This window comes from Schistocerca piceifrons, chromosome 6 (genome assembly GCF_021461385.2).
Source record: "Schistocerca piceifrons isolate TAMUIC-IGC-003096 chromosome 6, iqSchPice1.1, whole genome shotgun sequence".
Classification (NCBI taxonomy): Eukaryota; Metazoa; Arthropoda; class Insecta; order Orthoptera; family Acrididae; genus Schistocerca; species Schistocerca piceifrons.
This window is the reverse complement of record NC_060143.1, coordinates 452,386,050-452,409,843: the sequence shown is the minus strand read 5'-3', so window position 1 is coordinate 452,409,843 and position 23,794 is coordinate 452,386,050.

Below are 23,794 nucleotides of genomic sequence, written 5' to 3'. Positions count from 1 at the left end.
AGTCGTGCGTTGAACTGCACGGCCAACCGGGCAGGCCACATGTACATTAGTATGTTTTCTGCAGAAATGATTAGAATTTGAACCAAGTCGGCCCCCGGGCTCAAGGTCAACATCGATATCACCGCGCAACGCCACCTACCGGTAAAATGTGCCTGCGGCTCTCGTTGTCGCTATAAACCGAAGGTAATGGATCAGTGCGACTTGAGCAGATGCTCAGACGTTCAGGATGCCTCGCAGACGTATGCGCAAACCACATCATCAAATCAGTGAATTTGCAAGAGGGCATATTATCGGCTTTAGAGAATGTGATGCATCCATCTGGGAAATTGCTGCCCGTGTGGGCGAAGTGTTTCGGCAGTGCAAGGGGTGTGTACATAAGGGCTCATGGGAGGCTGTAGAACAGGACGAGATGGATCATCAAGTAGGTCGCACCACCCAGACCACCTCCCCCCCCCACTCTCCCTTCGCCCCCCCCCCCCCGCCCCCCGAAGACAGACGCCTCATCGGAATGCCATTGCAGGACAGATCTGCGTCCTCCTCGGCTCTGGCGCAACAGCCAAAGAGTGTAACACATCGTGCACTATCAGGGGTTAACAGTCCGTCGCCGTTTCTTACGGCTTGGGCTACGTGCGCGTCGTCCACTTCTCCGCCTATCTTTGACGAATGTGCAGAAAGATGTTAGATAGCAATGATGTGTGGAACGACGTCACTGGGGACAGGAATGGCATCAGGTAGTGTTTTGGGACGAATCCAGGTTGTGTTTGTTTGAAAATGATAGCCGCATTTTGATTCGCCGCGGACAGGGGAAGCGGCATCACAGTGATTGCATTCGCACAAGACAAAGAGCGACAACTCAAGGTCTTGTCCTGTAGCAAGCTATTGGATACAACCACAAATCCCAACTGGTGCGCGTCCAGGGCACAGTTATCAGTTTGCCAACGTGAATAACAACCTGCGACCCGTAGCCATACCCTTCCTGTACACCACTCCAGACTCCATTTTTCAGCAAGACAATGCACGACCACGCATTGCTGTACGAACACGTGCCTTCTTGGCGTCACAGGATGTTAACCTGTTCCCCTGGCCCTCCAGACCACCCGACCTGTCGCCAGTCGAAAATGTGTGGGATATGGTAAAACGACAGATGCAGCGCTGTGGCCCATTGTCATCCACCACAGATGAACTTAGGAACCACGTGAATGCAGCATGGATGGCTGTACCACAGGACGCCATTCACGCCTTATACACGTCGATGCCATCACGCATTGAAGAAGACATCAGGGCCCATGACGGATCATGTGCCTGCTAGGCGACAGGGCACATGTTGAACTGAAGTGACTGAAATGCTGATCATTCCTGCAGAACGTACTAAAGTACACGTCCCGTGAATATGAACGTCCTATCTCTAGTACTGGGCTCCGACCCCGGTAGCTGAGTGGTCAGCGCGACAGGCTGTCAATTATAAGAGCCCGGGTTCGATACTCGGCGGGGTCGGAGATTTTCTCCGCTCAGGGACAGGCTGTTGTGTTGTCCTAATCATCATCATTTCATCTCTATCGACGAAGTGGCGTCAAATCGAAAGACTTGCACCAGGCGAGCGGTCTACACGACGGGAGACCCTCGTCACACGCCATTATTATTATTATCTCCAGTAGTTCAAAGTGTTCCGTTTTTTCTGAACGTGAGTGTAGTTTTCAGTGATTTCCCTAAATCACGTAAGGCGGATGCCGGGATTGTTCCTTCAATAATGACACGTCCGAGTTCCTACCTCATCCATTCCCAGTACGAGCTTATGCTCCGTCTCTACATCAACAGGACTTTCTCCTTCCTGTCGCGATTTATTTTTCATTATTCGAGAAAGCGCAAACTAATTTTGAATTGGATTGGTGTACTTGGCTTCCAGTTATACAGGGTGTTCAAAAATTCAGTGTCCAGACTGACGGATATGGTGAGAGAGACAACAACAAACATATTTCGTTAGGCAACCAGGTACGCCTAACGGTAATGCATACTGAGTAAGCAATAAGCATATGTAAGTATACAGTGCCGAAGGAGATAAGCAAAACTACCTTCTTCAGACATCGTTACACCAAAGTTGAGCCGGCCGCGGTGGTCTCGCGGTTCTAGGCGCGCAGTCCGGAACGGTGCGACTGCTGCGGTCGCAGGTTCGAATCCTGCCTCGGGCATGGATGTGTGTGCTGTCCTTAGGTTAGTTAGGTTTAAGTAGTTCTAAGTTCTAGGGGACTGATGACCACAGCAGTTGAGTCCCATAGTGCTCAGAGCCATTTGAACCAAAGTTGATTTGAAGTAGGTAATGTTGTGACGTCCTGACTTTCGCACTGAGCCAGTAAACAGCATGTAGCGTCGTAGTGCCCGCGTGACGATCGGAGTACACAACACGGAGCGCCGCACATGTAGCCCAGAGAAGGAGATCTAATGGGGTGCGCTCGAGGCACCGTACCCCATTAGATTTCCTGCGGTGGGCTACATAAAACCGAAGTGTATTCTAACCCAGTGAACTCAAGGAGGAAACATCTACAACGACTCTAGTAGCGGCCACACATAAACAGAACACGACACGCATTTTCTGTCGAACACAGGACGCTCTGTTAGTCGATACCAAATGTGCACTGAATTTCATTGTGCTCCGTATCCACTAAGTATGTATTTCCGACACCAGGCTGCTTAATGAAATATATTTATTGTCATCTTCGTCGTTATTTCTGTCAGTAAGGGCACTGTTTGAAAACCTTGTACAATGCGCTGAAAATGTTTCTACAGAAACGTACTGGTGTTGAAGCACAAGAGAAATTGTTTTCAGGAGAATATTTTCTGTCGTTAGGGTGTTTAGACACAAATAAGTCACAGATTCCTGTAGGAGACGTGTTGGTCAAAACTAGAAGAAAAAATTTCCTGTATGTCCGAAAATCTATGCCTGTTTCGAAAGGGCCGTTGAAGACTCCCAGTTCAAAGCTTACATTTTATGTACAGATTCGGCAGCACTCACAAGGAGGGCTATACGCACATGTGGGCAGATGGAAATGCTCAAGCAATCGTGGAGGTGAGGCGTCACGATCGCTTTAGTATCAGGGTTTGGCAGGAATTGTCAGTGACTTTGCCAAACAAATTAATATCTAAAGTATTTTATCCGTAATAGATGCAGTTGAATTCCTTGACTGCTTCTTTATAGGATGTAGAATAATAAGTGCTACAAGTCACAATAGAAGGTTAATAAGTGCTGTTTTACCGATTTCTGCACTATGAATTACCACCGCTATTGGGTAACATTACCTTTGCAGAGAGTTTATGCACGACGGGGCACTACCCCATTTCCTATGGATTGTGCGACAGTACCTCATCGCTACGTTTCAAAGGTGATGGACGTGTTGAGGGGGGGGGGGGGGGGGTCTCGTAACACGGCACGGGCCTGAATCCGTTGGTTCTCTGGCTGCGAGGACTGTTAAATGCACTGGAGTATGCCCGATCCATCGGCAATGCAGAGATGGTACGGTAGCGCATGACCAATGCATCCGTGTGGTGCCAGATGTATTTGAAAGAATGCGTGATTCATTGCGAAGAAGGGCTGAAGAATGTGTCAGGATGCGTGCTACGCACATGGAGCACTGCCTATAGTATCTACTTACGTAACGGACAGATGCGAACCATAAGACAGATTGGCTCATATCTCTACAGGATCATTTCCTGACCTATCATTAAAGGGACTTTTCTTCTAGTTTTCTTCCTGTAGGAATATTGTAAATAAGGTGGATATGTCATTTCGATTTTTGTAAGTTATCGATATGCACGTCAGACAGAGAGAGAGAGAGAGAGAGAGAGTTATGGTACTGTTAAACAATCTTTAGTCTCTTTGTAGCGCAGTCTTTGCGTCTGGGCTGTCTGATACCTTCTTGTTGAAGTCTGGTAGGCAGTGGACGTATTCAGTAGTGCTGTGTTGACTGGTGATTGTATCTGGTAGATGAAGAAATATTTATTGTAAAGGACAGCAAGAATGAATATTATGTACATATTGAATTGCGAAAAGACTATGAATTTTGAATATTGTTATTATTATTATTTGAAGAGAAAAAGTTTGAGATCAGACTGCAGCACTGCGCAGCTAGGTTGTCGGGATGAGTATTGTCAGCTACTTAATTGTTCACTTGCTCAGAGCTGAGGGATGGAACAGCCCACTCCCCTGAGTCATGCACGAACACATAAACCGATCAAGCTGTTCGGTTTTTCTAGAAATTCTTCGTTAACGTAGTACCCTTTTAAATCATTGTTCACTTTGTTAAGCCTAGTATTGTTCAGACCAAAGCATGTGTGAAGATAACGCAAAGTTTTACTCTGTCTTTTTGAACATATACTTCATTCTAAAATAGTTATCTTAGAATATCATTCCATAGGAATAGTTACTATCCCCATCGCACTGTTTAAGGAATGTTTATCATTACACATTACCACACTGCACCATATGGTATGCAACAGTTTGAATATTGCTTGGAAAATTTATTGAAAAATAGAAATCTAGCTTAGCCGCTGCCTGATTACTGTTATGCTTTCGAGAAATCTACAACAATGATGTCAAGACACGAGGTAAGTGGAAATTTTGATTAGAGCCAGATAATTGTTTTACTTCAGTCGCGCATTTAATACAAGGACAAGTTGTATTCAGACTAGTTACAGTTCAGTTCAAATTCGTTACTGAGTAGGCAAAGGTCAGCAAAGGAATTTAAACTGAATAACAGTTTGTGTGCATATAGATGTAATACGTAGACTTTTTAACGCGAGGGGCTAAATTTCGTACAGAAACACATAGCGAGGAACTTACAATATGTGACCTTTTTTTTAAACACACTGCGTAAATGTTGTTGGTGGAAGAGCACTTATATCTGTAACATAAGGTTACACCGCCGCGTTCTGGCCCTAGAATGGCCATTGGGGCAGACCGACCTCCGTGTGTTCCTATGCGAATGGTGTAATCTGAAGCAGTATGGAAGGACATGTGGTCAGCACACCACTCTTCCGACCGGTGTTGGGATTCTTGACACATGAACCGCTACTAATCGCTCGAGCAGCTCCTGAGTTGGCCTAACGAAGCTGAATGCATCCCGTACGAGGCCTCCCACCAAGGAAAAGTCCTTACAGTTCTGGGAATCGAACCCAGATTCGTCGAATGGCAGTCAGCTGCTCTGATCAGCTGCAGAGGACATTAGTAACCTAGTTTGCCGTAAATATGATTGAGATTAATGCACCTCACTGTAAGGTCGCCTTGAAGAAAAACCGTTGAACTGCTCAGCTCAAATTAGTTTTCGTGTCACTAAACTGTTACAGCAAAAAAATGATTCAAATGGCTCTCAGCACAGTCCCCTAGAACTTAGAACTACTTAAAGCTAACTAACCTAAGGACATCACACACATCCATGCCCGAGGCAGGATTCGAACCTGCGACCGTAGCGGTCGCGCGGTTCCAGACTATAGCGCCTAGAACCGCTCGGCCACTGCGGCCGGCTGTTACAGCAAAATCTTAGCTGCAGAGTAGCTATTATCGCTTTTTTCAATCTCTTGTGGACTGAAGAAAGTAAATGTCTATAGAGCTTAAACTCTAGTGAATCTCACTGACACACTGTCCTTGCTTTAGTTGACACGTTCACAGTAGCTACTGTTGACTATGGTTTGGATTGTGTTTTTGTAATAAATGCAATTCCTATTTATTTCTTCTGATTTAGGACATACAGACTACAAGGCATTTCAGTGTAGTACTTCCAAGACAATTTTATTCTGGAAGAAACGAACCTCTTAAATTGACAACGGTGCCTAGACCTAGTTTCTTTACCTGAGTCATCGTAATTCATCAAATGTGTTACCGACCTTGATCTGTTGTCAGGTCAGTATTAAGATCAGCCTTTCCTTGCTGACCCGTTGTAGTTGTTCATGATTGGCTTGTAAGGATTATTCTTTGTAGGAGAGTCCAGTAGTCGATGAGTATTCAAAGTATGCTGATATTCTGTAAGGTGGTACACGGACTTCGGTAGTGTGCCGAAATTCTGCGCTGCTCTTCCTCCTATTCTTCTGCTGTTAACTGGCACATTGTTGACAGCGTATTCCTGCCTGCGTGGCAGCATGCACATTGATCGTAGCGTTTCTGTCACATCATTCTTGCTAAATGGTTTCTGAGGGGGCTTAAGTGAATTGTTTACAGAGGCACTGTCAGATACTGCCTCAGTATAACTGCCTAACTGCAAGAGAGGGAGGGACTCTTTGTAACGTTCTACATCCAAAGCATTTGCATGAAGTGACTGAAGAGACCTCACAACAGGCAGGGGGATCGACCGCCCGCAAACAACTTTTGCGTACGGCCTCTTTGAAGGATAAGTTGTAACATGCAGTAAGTTCACATACTTGTCATCGTCCGCTAATTTCTGGACGGATTCGATCTGCTGCTAAATATCTCCCTCCTTAGTGAACACACGCAAATGATGTTAGCTTGTTTGTTTCTGTAACGTACTGTCGGCCACATCGCCACTGCATTATTGTCATCTCGTTTTCATTAATATGGCTTAACGTAAACAACTGTAGCAAGTTTTGACTTTCGGAGTCTATAGCGTCACGCCTCGTATCATACGTTGATGAATGGCTTTTGTTTTGCAAAGGCAGTTCACGTATCCTGTGCGTACAACGAAGTATTTAGAAGCAGTTCTGGTCTACAGAGCGAAGTGGCACAGTGGTCGAAGTGCTAACCTCGCCTATAGGAGGACTGGTGTTCAAATATCACTTTCGTCATACAGCTTTAGGTTTTCCGTAGTTTACCTGTACCAGATCAAGAGAAAGCAACGTCCGATTTCTTGCCGCATCCTTATAAAACCCAAGCTTTTACTTCGTCTCCCAACGGGTCTTCGTTGACGGAACGTCAATTCCTATGGTTCGTTCTTCATGTAGGTCTCAAAGTTCATTGAAAATATTTCGGAACAATGTACCGGTGAGCGTTTTTCGCGGCTCGTCATCCACTGTCAGAAGATGGTGTTTTAAAAGTCCGCACGTGCCTCATATCATGACTGTGGAGCGTATATGTATGTATGTATGTGTGTGTGTGTCTGTGTGTGTGTGTGTGTGTGTCTAACATTATTCGCTTGGAGAATCCGAGAGGTTCCTCAGCTGCATGATTGGAAACGTTTACTCTTCGCTGGCTCACTTTACCCCCTACTTTTCGTCACATGTATTGGCATGTATTAAGGTTTTCTGCTTCGTAGGGATGGCTGTTACGGGTACAGAGCTGTTGGTGTGGATAGGAAGAGGATGAGAATTATTAGTTACGCTATGTGACAAGACCTCACCCTTTGACAGATGGCGGAGAGGTTCCTAATTTAACCTTTTCGGTCATGATGTCCTCATATAAGGACATACTAAATAAATGCTTAGTGTATTAAAATTCGTTAAATTTTACCATTTGTGATTGTTGTTCTTATATTGTCACAAGTAGAGAGTTTGAGAACAGTGTCGACATCTCCTGTCAATCTGTGGTCTACAGCTACACTAACATCTATATGGTTACTCTGCAATTCACACTTAAGTGCCTGGCAGTGGGTCCATCGAACCATTTTCATACTACTTCTCTACCATTCCATTCTAGAATGGCGCGTGGGAAAAAGGAACACCTAAATCTTTCCGATCGAGCTCTGATTTCTCTTATTTTATTATGATGATAATTTCTCCCTAAGTAGGTGGGTGTCAACAAAATATTTTCGCATTCGGAAGAGAAAGATGGTGATCGAAATTTCGTAAATAGATCTCACCGCATAGAAGACCGCCTTTGTTTCAGTGACTGCCAGCCCAACTCGCGTATATCAGTGACACTCTCACCCCTGTTGCGCGATAACACAAAACAAAACTGAATGTGCACAGTCACATGGTCACTTCCCAGTAATCTTTGTACCTCCCATCAGTCGCTTAATATCTTCTGAGTTTCAGGTAAAAAAATTTATTTGTACCTAGAAAGTGCATTCTTAAGGATGAAAACTAAAGGTGTCTTCAGAACGAAAGGTAAGTTACATATTTATAACTTTATACACGTCTCCAAATGAGGACATTGTGACTGAAAGGCTGTAATAGCATAGAAATTTAGGACATTATTTCGTTCTCTTTTTAGCCATCTTACGGTGATTTCACAGTGCCCCGAGTCAAGACAGAAGAAGAATTTACAGAGCTTCTTAATTCATCTGAAATTGACCATCTACCAGATGATTCTGACGATAATTTTGAACAAGAGGACAGTGATGGAAGTCATGTTAGACGTTTTATATCATACGATGTATTGCACGCTGAGTAACCTAGACGCAAAGCCCGCTAAATGCATGATAAGTGACACTGAGATAATCACGAAACACTCGTCCCGTCCAAATGACAATGCAATGGCAGCGAGAATGTTATTGTTGCATATGAGTTGGTTACAGCGCAGCCAACCTAAACCTGAATAAGAAAAATATCCATTCTATTCATAACAGACCGAAAGGTAGCTTTGAATGTCCAGTCAATTGTCTGTTCACGTACTTTGCATACGGACATGGCAGGGCGACAGCCACGCGTATTGGGCATTTAACGGGCTTTGCACACGAAGACAACATGCAGTTAGCTGCTTTTGAAACCGAACACTATTTTCGACAGCCATTTTCGACGGCTTATAGCCCGTTTTGCAACCTGGAACATATTCCCCCATGAGGCGCTGAAAAAATCTATACTGCCGTGTACCCACCTCAAAATCGACATAAAATGAATTTGGCAGCTTTTTCATTTGGGCTACTCAGATGTACGTTTTTTATGAGTTTTCTTTTTGTAATAGCATTTTTTATTATTGATTCTGGAGATCCCCTTATCATCGGAGCGCAAAACAATGATGACAATGAACAAGACCATCCTGAAATAGATATTGTGCCTGAAACTGATGTGATGGACGTTGTTGATCCAGAATGGCATCATAATTTTACACAATTAGCACCTAAAAAAGATACACTGCGGAGGAAAAGAGGACTCACTTCAATATCTTTTACCGAGTGGTACAACTGTTACTCTGAGCCGGTGGGTAACCTTGAGAGTCCCTACAATTTTTAAAAAAATGTTTCATTGATATTCTTATACAGAAATGTGTGAAACCCACAAATATTTATGCAGTTTACAGAACTGTAGGCAATTTTGCACTTACGACAGAAAAAGAAATACTCTCACTTATAGGAATTCACATTCTGATGGGAAATTTGAGATACCCCAGGATTATACGGTACCGGAAGCTGCAGCTATGTATTTCCCAAATAGCAGACACTATGTCAGTTAAACGGTTCCTAAAACTGAAACAGAACTTCTACTGTGTTGACATAACAAGTGATCCTGATAAAAATGATCGATTTTGGAAAGTCAGACCAATATACAATTCCATAAGAGAACAGTTGCTGTGTTTACCAGTAGAAGATATTGAATGTAAAACAGTATATGAAGGGCAAACACCGAAACCATGGGGAATAAAAGTATTTGCACTCTGTGGACCAAGCGGTCAAATGTTTGATTTTATAATATATCAATGCTCGACGACAGAACTTGATCCAGCAATATAAAAAATTTTTGGTCTTGGTGCATCAGTAGTGGTGAAATTAGCAGAAAGACTCAATAAAACAAATGTGCTTTTCATTTTCGATAATTATTTCTCAAAATATAGTCTCCCGTAGTATTTAAGAAATAAGAATATGTACGCAATATGTACGGTGCGCCAAAATCGCTTCAAGAAACCACTATCTTCGAGTGACAAAGACATGAAAAAAACGTGATAGAGGCTCTGCTGAGGAACTGATAAGTGAAGATGGAGAAGTTATAATAACAAAATGGTATGACAGTAAGCCAGTGGTAATGGCGTCGAATTTTGTGGGAATTGGAAACAAATATGTATGTAAAAGATGGGATAACACTGAAAAGAAATATGTTGAAATCGACCGGCCAAAAGTTATTTAAGTTTACAATCAACATATGGGACGGGTCGACAAGATCGATTTTCTGATCACAATTTATCGCATATTCATCAGATTGCGAAAGTGGACGCAATTGATATTGCATGCGTAAATGCATTGAATGAGGTCAAGAAAAATGCATCAGAATTAGGTGTTCCTGAAAATAAGATCTTTGATTTGCTTCTCTTTAGGGCAAGTGTGGCCAAGGCACTGACAAAAGTAGATAAGCCAGCTGCTAGGAAAAGGGGACGTCCCACTAGTGAGAGTTCAATGCCATCTTCAAGTACTTCAAAATGAGCCAGTGCGGATGTTCGTGCAGGAGCTGACGTTCGTTTGGACAACGTTGCGCATCTTCCAGTGGTTAGTGACAAAAAAAATCATTTGACAGGAGCAAGAAAACGGGTTACAAAGACAAAAGAATTTTATTGTGTAAAATGTAACATTCATTTATGTTTGGATGGAAAAAAATTGTTTCTTTGATTGTCATTCTTCACAAGTGTAAAACCATAGTGTATGTCTATAATCATTAAATAAACTTTGTGTCATTTATGTATTTTGGTGAAATAAAATCAAATAAAATACTTTGACTTTTCGACTTATGTAGCACCCACATGAACACAATAACCTCATTTGGGCACCTCGGAATATTTTATACATCTGAAAAATCACAATGTAATTCAAAGAACTGGATAGCAAAGCCATGATTTTTTTTTTCAGGGAAAAGTAATTCGTGACCGAAAGGGTTAATTCAGGACTTTGGTGCATAGTCTGGTGAACAGCGACTGCACACTATCACCTCGCGTCTCCTCGTCGGACAAATCTCAGAGATAAAATTTTCTCCCATCACCATTATTCCAACCCACTGCTCGGGCCGAGTGTCATCTCCTAGCAAGGCCACGAAGACATATTATTAGTTATAAGTATGCAACCTTAGTAAATGTTTATACAGAAATTTACTGTGTCACTATTGCTTAAATATATACAAAATATTCACATTACCGGTTGCGGCAAGTAGTTGCCATTCTAAGATGTGCTTAATCCACTAATGACTTGCCGAAGTCGGTCAAGTGAATATTTTATATATTTTTGAGCGACCGTGACGAAACAAATTATTACACAAATTTCATTTCAATCAAAATTGTTCTGCAACGCGAAGTATTCACTCTGGAAGGTTGCAGTGTCAACTGTTCGTTATTGATAACCTATCAACACCGATTGATGTTTCGCTCACTTGATTGTGCATAGGCAGGACATTGATGTTATTGATGACCTGCTTATTCATACGATCTTCTCTCATAGCCATAAATGACCCTCATTGGTTTGGTTCTTCTTGTGAAAATGCCTACTAATATCTTCAGAGTTTTCTTAATTGTTGTATTCAAGGATTTTTCCAACTGACAGTTTGTGACACGGACATAGGGAAAGACAGATTTGCTTCTTATTTGTTGCCAAGCAACCAAACGTCTTTAGACTATACCCGGCAGCTCATCATTCTCTACGAAGCTTACGAGGCTGTTCCTGCAACTGCTCAGGTTGACGAACGACGATAGAGCCAGTTGTTGGTCGCGATGTGGTAACGTCTGAACCTTCCCATTAATGTACCGCTGGCTTCGCTCCAGGTAGTTTCAGTGTAATTATTTCCTTCAGGTAAAAGTGGCATTTCTGTTCTCATTGCGTATTTCTTTCACTCACCTGTACTGTGTTGTATTTGCTTTCTACGTATCGTCAAAGCTTCGTTGAGCTATGTTACTTGGAAGTGACACATCAGTCGAAAGTTACTGTCGTCCAATGTTTTAGGCATCAGAGTAGTTTTGAAGTGCAATTCGTGGTGTATAAAAAGATGTCCTTCATTAGACATACTCTAAGACAAAAGAACAACGCATCACGAAGGAATTGTCCGAATAGGACGAAAATCGGTAGATGTGATGAATATGTGCGGACAAATAAATGATTGCAATTTTTAAAAAATTGGATGATTTATTCACAAACTGAGCTAGTCAAAGAGTCGGTCCACCTTTGGTCCTTATGCAAGCAGTTATTTGGTTTGGCATTGACTGACAGAATCGTTGGATGTCCTGCGATATCGTATCCAGGTCTGCCCAAATGGCGCGTTAGAGCGTCAAAATCCCGAAATGGTTGGAGGACCCTGCTCATAATGCTTCAAACATTCTCAGTTGAGGAGATATCCGGCGACCATGCTGGCCCAGGAAGGGTTTGGCAACACTAAGACAAGCAGTAGAATCTGTCGCCATGTGCTGAAATGGAAACCCAGGATGGCTTGCCATGAAGGACAACAAAATGGGGTGTAAAATATCGCCGACGTACCGATGAGTACTAAGGGTGCCGCGGAAGACAACCTAAGGGCCGGCCGGAGTGGCCGAGCGGTTCTAGGCGCTACAGTCTGGAACCGCGCGACCGCTACGGTCGCAGGTTCGAATCCTGCCTCGGGCATGGATGTGTGTGATGTCCTTAGGTTAGTTAGGTTTAAGTAGTTCTAAGTTCTAGGGGACTGATGACCTGAAAAGGGAAGTCCCATAGTGCTCAGAGCCAGTTTTGAACAACCCAAGGGGTGTGAATATAAATGACACTCCAGACCATCACTCCTGGTTGTCACGCTGTATGGTGGGCGCTAGTCAGGTTGGTACCCTACCACTGTCTGGGGCGTCTCCAGACATGTCTTCGGCCTGGAATTTCATTGACGGAAGTAGTACTGTCCTCAGTGATGTGTCATGCTTCGAATTAAGCTCCGATGGCGAGCAAAGACGTGGCTGGAGATTCCCCAGACAGTGGTGTGATACTAGTCTGATTGTTGCCCACCTGAAGGCCTGATAAAAGGAGTGATGGGGTGCGGTGCCATTTCATTTAATGGCAGGATCCTTTGGGTTGTCATCTGCGGCGCCTGCACAGCTCATCATTACGTCGATGATATTCCACGTTTTGTTGTCTTTCATGGCAAGCCGTCCTGGGATTACATTCCAGCCAGCTAATGCCTGCCCCCACGCGACTGGGATTTCTACTGCTCGTCTTCGTGCTAGCCAAACCCTACCTTGACCAGCAAGATCGCTGGTCTCTCCCCAGTTGAGAACTTTGGAGCATTATGAGCAAGGTCTTTCAACCACCTCGGAATTTTGACGATCTAACACGCCAATCAGACAGAATTTGGGAATACACCCTTCAGGAGGACATCAAACTACTGCATCAATAAATACCAAGCTGAATAACTGCTTGGGTAAGTGCCAGAGGTGGACCAACGTATTATTAATTTGCTCAACTTGTGATCCTGTTGCGCTTGAATAATCATCCATTTTTTCTGGAATTGTGCTCATTTCTTCATCTGCACATGTACATCACATCTATTGATTTCCGACCCATTCGGATTTGTAGAGTAGATTGGATTTGATTCTCTGTTGCTGAAGCTTCAATGTGAATTTGTGCCTGTTGACAGCAGGTGAGGCCATGTCTGAGCTGAGCGCCATGTGGACGACGCTGCAGCTGCTGGCTCAGGTGCCCGGCCCTCGAAGCGACAGGGACAAGGTTCAGCGCTGGCTGGACGCCGCCGTCAGTCGGATCTCGGCGGCCAGCCGGTTGCCCCTCCAGCTCCAGACTCCGACCCCGCTGCCTCCAGCGGTGCGGCCGAGGCGCAGGACATACTCGCATAATGATACCGCCTCCAGGTGAGTTACACCGTCAGCCAGCTGTGCGTACCTCGCGTGAAAGTCACTAAAGGACACGCGGTAGTTTTCGGCTCCATTTTTTTTTTAAATCAACGCCTATTTCTTTCATGCACTACAATGAGGTGACAGAAGTCATGGGAAGCCTTCTAATATCCTGTCAGGCCTCTTTTTTCCAGGCATAGTACTGCAACTGCATAGTACTGCACTCAGTAAGTCGTTGCAAGTCCCTTGCAGCAATATTGAGCCATGCTGCCTCTATAGCCGTCCATAATAGAGAAAATGTTGCTGGTGCAGGATGTTGTGCACGAAGTGATCTCTCGATTATGTTCCATAAATGTTGATGGGATTCATGTCGGCCGTTCAAATCAATCGCGACAATTATTGCCTGTGAGATGGCGCATTGCGAAGCAAAAAAATTCCACCGAGTTTCGGGAACATGAAGTTCCTGAATGGCTGCAAATGATCTCCAAGTAGCAGAACATAACCATTTACAGACAAAGATCGGTTCAGTTGGTCCAGAGGACCCAGTCCTTTACTGTAAACACAACCCATACTATTGCATACTATTGTGGAACCGACACCAGCTTGCACAATGCGTTGCTGACAACTTGGGTCCATGCCTTCGTGGGCTCTGCGCCACAGTCGAGCCCTGCCGTCAGCTCTTTTCAACTGAAATCGAGACTCATCTGACCAGGCCACTGTTTTCCAGTCGTCTTAGGTCCAACGGATATGGTCACGAGCCTAAGAGAGGCTATGGATGTCGTGCTGTTAGCAAAGGCAGTGGCGTCGGTCGTCAACTGCTGTAGCCCCTTAACGCCAGATTGGCCGAACTGCCCTAAGGGATACGTTCGTCATACATCCCAAATTGATTTCTGCAGTTATTTAAAGCAGTGTTGCTTGTCTGTTAGCACTAACAATTGTACCCAAGCGCCACTGCTCTCGGCCGTATAATGAAGACCGTTGGTTACAGCGTTCTCTGTGGAGAGATGTAATACCTGAAATTTGGTATTCTTGGCACATTCTTGACACTGTGGATCTCGGAATTGTGAATTCCCTATCGATTTCCGAAATGGAATGTCCCATGCATCTAGTTCCAGTTACCATTCCGCTTTCAAATTCTGTTAATTGCCGTCGTGCTTCCATAGTCACATCGGACACCTCTTCACATGAATCACCTGAGTATGGTCCGCCCCCGGCAGCTGAGTGGCAGTCTGCCTTCGGCAGTGACACAGTGCTGACCGTGTTGCCTGCAGCCCGCGCTGTGGTGCGCGCGCCTGTTTATTTACGCCGGAGCAGCTTCGCGTTTGCGATGTTGTGAGTCTAGAACGAGATGGCACACTCGTACAGAAAAACGACTTTGAAGTTCAGTTTTGCGAACGACTATACACGACCAAAGGCACACGAGATTGAACGTTTTTTAAGAGAAGAGGTAAAAATCGATTCACAGGCAATCGTGGAAATCCATTTATCGATCGTTTAAGCGTCGTCAGTGTAAAGCTTATTGACGAGGCTGCGTGCGAAAGACTTCTACAACGATCACCGAACTGGTATCGTTTCTGTCATGCCGACGGGAATGTTGGTGCGGTTATGGTCGATCACGTGGGAATGGGGATCCGCACTATACGGGTCTTCGAACCTCCGTTTGAGGTCCCATCTGAACTTGTGACAGACGCCTTTCGACCATACGGTACAGTTCTATCCCATGTGGCCGAAAAATGGACGAGTTTTACCACGTACACCGTTTTAAATGGGGTGAGACAAATACGGATAGAACTGCGAAAGCACGTCCCCTCTTATTTGTACATAGGAGGTTGTCGAGCGATTATAATCTATGATGGATAACTTCGCACTTGCTCGGGGTGCGGGAAAGGTCACGTCCTCTCGGAATGCCTCCAGCGACGTTTAGTGCAAACCCCACGGGATGACGTTCAGGCTCCACAACAGATGACTGTATTACCGTTGACCTTTGTGGAAGCCCTGAGAGGAGACGTGAGGGAGATTTCCGATGGGCACCAGCAGTTGCGCCCTATAGAGAACATGGACACCAACGGACCGGAACTCCGACCACCGGTTTCACCACAGCAGACACAGGACACCATACAAGAGACGCAGCTAACGGCCGCTCCAGGCTCATCCGTGGTGGCTGCCAGTGCTTCCACCGAGAGCGTGATAGGCCAGGCCCAAGACGGAGGTTCAAATGGTTCAAATGGCTCTGAGCACTATGGGACATAACATCTGAGGTCATCAGTCCCCTAGAACTTAGAACTACTTAAACCTAACTAACCTAAGGACATCACACACATCCATGCCCGAGGCAGGATTCGAACCTGCGACCGTAGCGGTCGCGCGGTTCCAGACTGAAGCGCCTACAACCGCTCGGCCACAGCGGCCGGCCCAAGACGGAGGATACGCAACCCAAACAGCTGATGCGGAAGCAAGGCAACGGAAACAGCGTTCGCCGAAGAGAAGAAAGAAGCGTCGACTGACTTCTGCTGACGATACCCATAGTCCCGAGGGGACAGTGGACGACCACGACAGCATCGACCTGAGACCAGTGGATTCAACAGATACCGAGATGATGGTGCAGGAATTGCACAGCGACGATAACTTGACTTCTCCTTCTGGTGACCGGAAGGCAGAAGTGGAGATGACAATTGTCCAACATCAGAGCGGTGACAACGTTGCCTACCATCCTTCGGCCAGTTCCGGAAATATGCTGGGGGACTGGGCGCAAGAAATGGACCAACAGGAACAGAATGAAGATAGGAACGCGACGATTGAGGATAGTCCTGGCCAGACGCCGGGAGGGGCTGGGGAATGTTCACAACTTAGTGTGGTGAGGAACGCCGGGCGTGCCGATAGACGACAGCGGTCTGGTTTTTCAACACAGTCGCTTGATGACACCCCCCTTCAACTGATGATTACACGCCAGGCGTACCGCATTGCAACGATAAACATTAATGGCATTCGGACATCACTTAAAATTCAAATGCTGGAAGATATGTTACACGCTGCGGACGTGGATATTGTACTCCTACAAGAAGCGCGTTTCACATCGCCGCCGGAGTTCTACGGCTACGAAGCACATTATTCAGTGCACGATGAAAGTGAATGCGGTGCGGCGATCCTCACTAGAGAAGGAATAGGAGTGGGGGAAGTCATGTCTCTCCCTTCGGCACGTGGCATAGTGATCACTGTCGACGGCGTTCGTTTCATAAATTTATACGCGCCATCCGGCTCCACAAAATGAAGAGAAAAGGCGAACTTTTACACCGAAGAGATAGCACCGTTGTTCGCTGGAAGCTATGATAACTATGTAGTGGGCGGCGACTTTAATTGTGTCGTCGACCAAAAGGACCAAGTACCTCATTATGTGCCATGCATGGAACTGCGTGCTTTGATTACCGAAATGGCGCTTCTGGATACCTGAGAACTGCAGCATGGCGACAGACCGGGTTATACGTATGTAACGGGACACTCGGCGAGTAGACTTGATAGAGTGTATGTGACACGAGCTCTACGGACGGCGATACTGGATGCCGAAATGTGGCCAGCGGCTTTTACAGATCATATGGCGTACGTCTGTACGATTTCACTAACGCGTCAGAAGATATGGCGGAGTAAGGGTCACTGCAAAATGAATAGTGCACTTTTACGTGACGCTGCATGTCGCCGGTCGATAGAGGCGGTTTGGGAGACCTGCGTTCGCCGCCAACGAGCATACACCTCGGTTCTCTAGTGGTGGATCAAATGCGCAAAACCAACGTTACGGAGAACGTCGATACGATACGGGCAGGACAAATCGCAGTGGAACCGCACAACGGCGGATTTTTATTTCACAGCCCTGAGGGAGCTGATGACCCAACAACCATCGCCGGAAAGGCACACGGCCATGCGCAGGATAAAAGCCAAGTTATTACAGCTAACGAGACTAAGAATGGAAGGGATGATGGTCCGGGTGAGATTGGCGGACACAGTTGCTGCCGAAGCCCCCTCCATGCACCACGTAGTACGTGAACGCCAACGACGACGAAGGACATTGATCAGGGAACTAATCTCTGAAACTGGCCAGCAAGTTGTGAACCAGCGTGATATTGCGCATGTGTTTACTGACTATTTCCACCAGTTATATGGACCTGTACAAGTGAACCATGAGACACTACATGATGTCATCTCCGAAATGCCAGATAAAGGACCACCACTGGATGCAGAGACTTTCCTCACAGCGATAACGGAGGACGAGCTGACAGGCGCAATTTCCGGGGAGCTCCGAACAAGTCCCCAGGACAGGACGGCTTCCCAATTGAATTTTACCGCGCCTTTGCATACCTCATGGGACGGACCTGGATTCAGATCTACAACGAACTCCTGTTACCGCGACTGAGATACCTGCCGAATTCACGGAGGGTATCATCATCCCAATACCCAAACCACGCGGTGGCAGAGGACCCGGAGATTATAGATCACTCACTCTCTTGAACTGCGACTATAAGATTTTCACGCGCATCCTTGTGGCTCGCTTGCGGTCCTCAATTTCTGATAGACTCCTCAAAGATCAAACATGCCTCGGCAGCAAGAGTAACGTACATACGGCGCTCGGTGACTACCGAGATATCATCGCATTAGCAGCGGCATGCCGAGGGCGTGGGGCACTAGTCGCTATTGACTTCGATCATGCGTTCGACAGAGTGGATCACATCTTTTTGCACGCAGTGATGGGCAGATTGGGAATCCCACAGGCCTTCATTCTAGTGATCATGCGACTGTTACATGGCGTGCGATCAAAGGTCTCGGTGAATGGGCGGAGCACTGCCTACATTGTTATTTCAAGGTCAGTTCGTCAAGGTTGCCCCCTTTCCATATTTTTGTGTGCAATGGCTTTGGAACCCTATCTATGCGGTCTCCGAAGACGGCTGGAGAGAGTGCCGTTGCCACAACTGGCCTTTCATTGCCGCACTTATGCTGACGATGTGATACTGGTGGCAAGGACAGGCGACGAAGTACGTACGGCGTTGGCATGGATACAGCGATACGAAATGGCGGCAGGAAGCGTGCCTAATCTACAGAAGTCACGCTGCATGAATGTCGGTCGAGGATTACAATCTGGGGAGGAAGGCCCGCTCATGTTAGTTAAGACTATAAAATGTCTAGTTGTTACGCTCGACGCGGATGTGCAGCGGACAGCAGTGGATAACTACCGACGCATATTGAAGCTGATGCGGACAATGGTGCTGTTATAGAAATTAAGAGCGTTGGATATGTTTCAGAGAGTGACCTATGTTAACGTATACCTAGCACCGAGACTCACTCACGTAGCACATGTCCTGCCTTTAACGCGCACAGTAGCATCACGGATACAAGCAACTTTCGGAGCCTATGTGAGTGTGGGACACCTGTTTAAGATCCAATACACAACGCTTCGCTACCACCTGGAGAGGGTGGACTCGGTCTAGTGACCGTATATGAAAAGGCAAGGGCGTTATTCGTCTGTACGATTCTACGACAGTGGCGGGGTCAATTTCGCAATATCTCGGGTGCGTTGGCCGATCTACTAGCGCCCACTTCAATGCTGCTCCCAGTCAATGTGAGCCATATTACACCGAAGGAAAAGAAGTACCCAGACAAGAACTGGCGGCAGATATGACGCGTTATACGGAACATTTACCTCCCAACGTCGGTACGCTCAACATGGTATGTGGTGGTAAATAGGAAGTTCGCAACGAATCAACGGCGACACGCGGTTCATTTGGCAGACACTCCACTATGTTTAGGCTGCTCAACAGAGGACACTGATGAACATCGTTTAGCATGTAGTGGGACGGCTCCGGTGTGGCACTTTGCACAACAGATATTGGCGTTCCTGTTACGCTCCGCCCCTCACACAATTTCATCAGACACACTTTTTTCCCCCAAGAATCTTATTTTCCGTTCCAAAAAACCAATGCAGTGACATGGGTACGGGGAATGGTTGTGGGCATGTCTATAACGAATCGGAAAAGGACAAAATGGATTTTTGGCGTTTTCTCCTGGATGGACACACGAAGCTGCAACAGCATAAGAAATATAGGCAAGACTTCGCTAATTACTTGCGACTTACATTTACCGACCCGCCGGCCAGAGGGGGTGTGACGGGTGAGAGATGAGATAGACGAAGAAGCCGAGATAGACATCGATCACACTTACGGACCCTTAGTTAATTTCGAGAAGACGACACAGTCTTACACCAACGTCTGGAGAACGAGTCGACACGTGGCTCTCTTGCTCTGTCGAACGTCGGGTCGTGAGCAGGTGTCGCCCCCGACATAAATTTCATTTCATTGCTACAGGAGCATGTTTCGTTTGTATTTGTACTATCCGAGATGTCTTCATGCCTTTCATTTGGACGTTTTCAGTTTTATTCATTTCCTTACTTAATTAATTTTCTAATTAGCCACTATTTGTCAACATTTGGACACTGTAGGCACTATTTATGCGGTAGTACAACGAAATGGATGCCAGCAAAGGTTGTAAGTCTGGCATTAAAAAAAAAAAAAAAATATGAGTAAAAATAAAGTGGTAATAAAAAAAGTGGTCAGCGCGACGGACTGTCAATCCTAAGGGCCCGGGTTCGATTCCCGGCTGGGTCGGAGATTTTTCTCCGTTCAGGGACTGGGTGTTGTGTTGTCCTAATCATCATCATTTCATCCCCATCGACGCGCAAGTTGCCGAAGTGGCGTCAACTCGAAAGACTTGCATCAGGCGAGCAGTCTACCCGACGGGAGGTCCTCGTCACACCTCATTATTATTACCGGAGTACGAATGACATCTTCGCCAATACACTGGCCTTTTATACATTGTGTACGTGATACTACCGCCATCTGTATATGTGCATATCGCTATCTCATGACCTCCGTGTAAAATTCCCCTTACAGACTTCTAGGACTTTTAGACAGGGCCGAATAGACAATACTTTGAATTGGAATTCATGTCCGAAAACAGACCGTTTGAAAATATGTTTGCTAGGTAGGTATGCAGCAGCGTAACCATGGTGGAAGCGCTTACGTCGATTTAGCTGATATTACTTGACGTCTGTCCTACCTCTCGGACCTGGTTTTAGCCGCATTCAAGTGTCTTGTTAGAGCAACGTGTTTGAGTACACGTTTGCAGAATACGACATGGTCCCTCTGTATGCTGAACCTGATGGTAATGAAAGAGCTGCTCATCGGCTTTCTCAAGATCGTTATCCGCAACGTCCGATTCCATCGCATATCCTTGTTACCACAATAACGCCAACGGCCACGAGAAAGGGGTACCTTCACCGTCAGCAGGTGTGACTGTTGGGTTCCAAGGAGATGCCACACAGAGACACCAGGTGTGATAGAGCGTGTGTACCACAACACCATTCGTAAGTACAATATTGAATGATACCTATCGTCTTTTACTACTGTAAGGTCCTGGAAGATGAGCTGCGCAAAATATCTTTTTACTGGTTCCCTAACTACCAAGAATGACTCTGCACAAGTTGAGGCTACGTTTGCTTGCCTGCAACAAGATGGACTTGCAGCGGTACAGCCGGACGGAGTGGCCGTGCGGTTCTAGGCGCAGGTTCGAATCCTGCCTCGGGCATGGATGTGTGTGATGTCCTTAGGTTGGTTAGGTTTAAATCGTTCTAAGTTTTAGGGGACTGGTGACCACAGCAGTTAAGTCCCATAGTGCTCAGAGCTATTTGAACCAGTTTTTTGCAGCGGTACATTTCCGCTTTTTGGCCGAAAGCGTGATAAAATACAACATTATGGAATATTCCGTTGGTACCTGGTGGAAAACAGACTTTCTAACTACTGAAATACACAGTATCAATGTTTCACAATAACATTTATTTTATATTTTGTTGAGGAGCGGCTTTCTGCATTATAGACTATCAGCAGACAGCGTAAGACTGAACGGGCTGTACACACCTCAGCGAGAGCTTCCACCTGCACAAAGACTGTTATTTCCAAAGGTGTGAGACGATTGTACAATTATTAATCGATGCGAAAAACAAGCATTGCAGTATGTGGGAATGTTTAGTGTAGGTCAGTGGGAGGAAGGAGACGTGGAATTCCGGATAGGAGTTACTTGGATGGACGGCGGAATATGGTTATGAACAGAGAAGAAAAGAACAGGGTGTAGAAGTAGATGGGTACACTGTTGTGATAAATAGGCAGGAATGGGTTAGATCTGATAGGAATGATAAACGTCATGGCGGATTTGATTGCCGAACGGGAGAGACCGTAGAAGTTGTTCAGGAAAAGAGGCATGGAGGGTGTTTTGGTGTAGATTCGGTGAGATATAGGAAGATTATAATTAATGTTCCAGTTTCAAAACGCCGTGAAAAAATAACCGCTGCTCAGAATGATATTACCCGAGAAACTTGTTCCAATTTTGATTCTTGTCTCTAATCCCTCGTAAACCTTTTTAAGTGCAGGAAAATATTTACTGCTCCTAAAATAAATTAAAATAATTCCAGTTCCTGTGGCCGATCAGAGATTTCTGGAAGAAAAAAATTGAGAGTGAATGGCCCAAGAAATATGACAGACGGAATTTTTTTGCAGCAATGAAAAGAAGTTTTGAATTATGCTTGGAACAATGGAAAATACAGTCGCATACGTAATTTAAAAGTAGTGTAAGATTTCCATCTGTTTTCTGCCATTGTAAATATTTCACCTTTACTGTATGGGACAAAGCTTCATGAGCGCGCTGCACAAGTAGTGGACAGCATCCTTGACACTATGTTTAATGTAATCTGTGGATCGCGTGGTCGCCAGTCAGTCGTGCAGCGTTAGGACATTCTTATTAGAGGCATAGTTGCGAGTAGTTGAGTTTTAGAGAGAGAGAGAGAGAGAGAGAGCTGATATCTGTGAACCTGGGAGAAATTATCTACAATAGAGATGAAAACTTGTTATAAATACATTTTCTTGACAGTGTGAATGGAGATTTTCGGAGGAATATTTCAAGGCAACCAATTCACACGCAAGAATGAAATGTTTGTTTGTCAGAACTATTAATTGAAGGAAATCTTTGTCTCTTATGTAACCAATAATATGCATGACTAGTGTTAATTTGATCTCTTGTCTTCATTGTATAAAATAGTGCTATTGGTTTAAATGTCACTAATTTTTGTGATGAGTGAATTTCATGAATGTTAGAGTCCTCTTATGTTGTACAGTCTTTTTTGACAATAATCAGAGTTTAATTTTTGAAGAACGTCGTCTTTTAAAAAGTAAAACCCTCCTCCATCATTCTAAGTAAAGTTTTAAATATTTTGTCGTGTGTGTATAGCACCTTTCCTCGCACGAAGCCATAGACTGTTTCTGAAAAGAAAAAAAGATTTAGTAGCAGTAGGTTATTTTTCTTTAGCTGCTGCATTTACTGATTTCAGCTTGCTTTCGAGAACCTCAGTGCAGCAGACACGAAATAGAATGCTGAGCAAGACGTAAGTCGTTTTTCTTTCAGGGTAGATCTCACTTTGTATTATTGTGAGCAAACAGTAGGCAGTCAGGATTTTCAGGTGTTGTGCTAAGTAAGCAGATTAATTTACAGTGAACAGTGAAGGTAATCTTAAACAGTTATTTTCTTCCTAGTTGACTAGTATTTTATTTTGTGGATATTGTAAGTCTGACATTGCACTTCATGTTACGTAACTTTCATACCGTTCTTCAGCATTGAGTTTCAGTTAATAGGTTTCATTATGTATACAGTTTGTTTCTTCTGGGATTTAATTAGATTCATTTTCATTATTTCAAATTCAACATTTTTCTAAGATTACGATTCTGTTTTACGACACCCCACAAGCGCAATACAGAGCTAACCAACAGTCATTATTGCTCAGCAGTTGAATGCGATTACTAAGGACACGTTCACGAGGATAAAGTTTTTGAAAAAGAATATATAGAATATACAGATAAATTACTTAGGAAGCTTACAATAATATCAGTCCACCAGTTCTGATCATGGTGCTGTGGAGATTTCCCTTGGTTACAAGGCAATTGTCGGAACCCTCTCATTTATTCCCATCTGGGAACCCATTTGCTCCACCTGTCAGCTTGCTTGATAATTAGCTGAAAAGAACAGCGATTATGGATAAGAGGTCGGATCCCAAACAGTCCGCTCCAT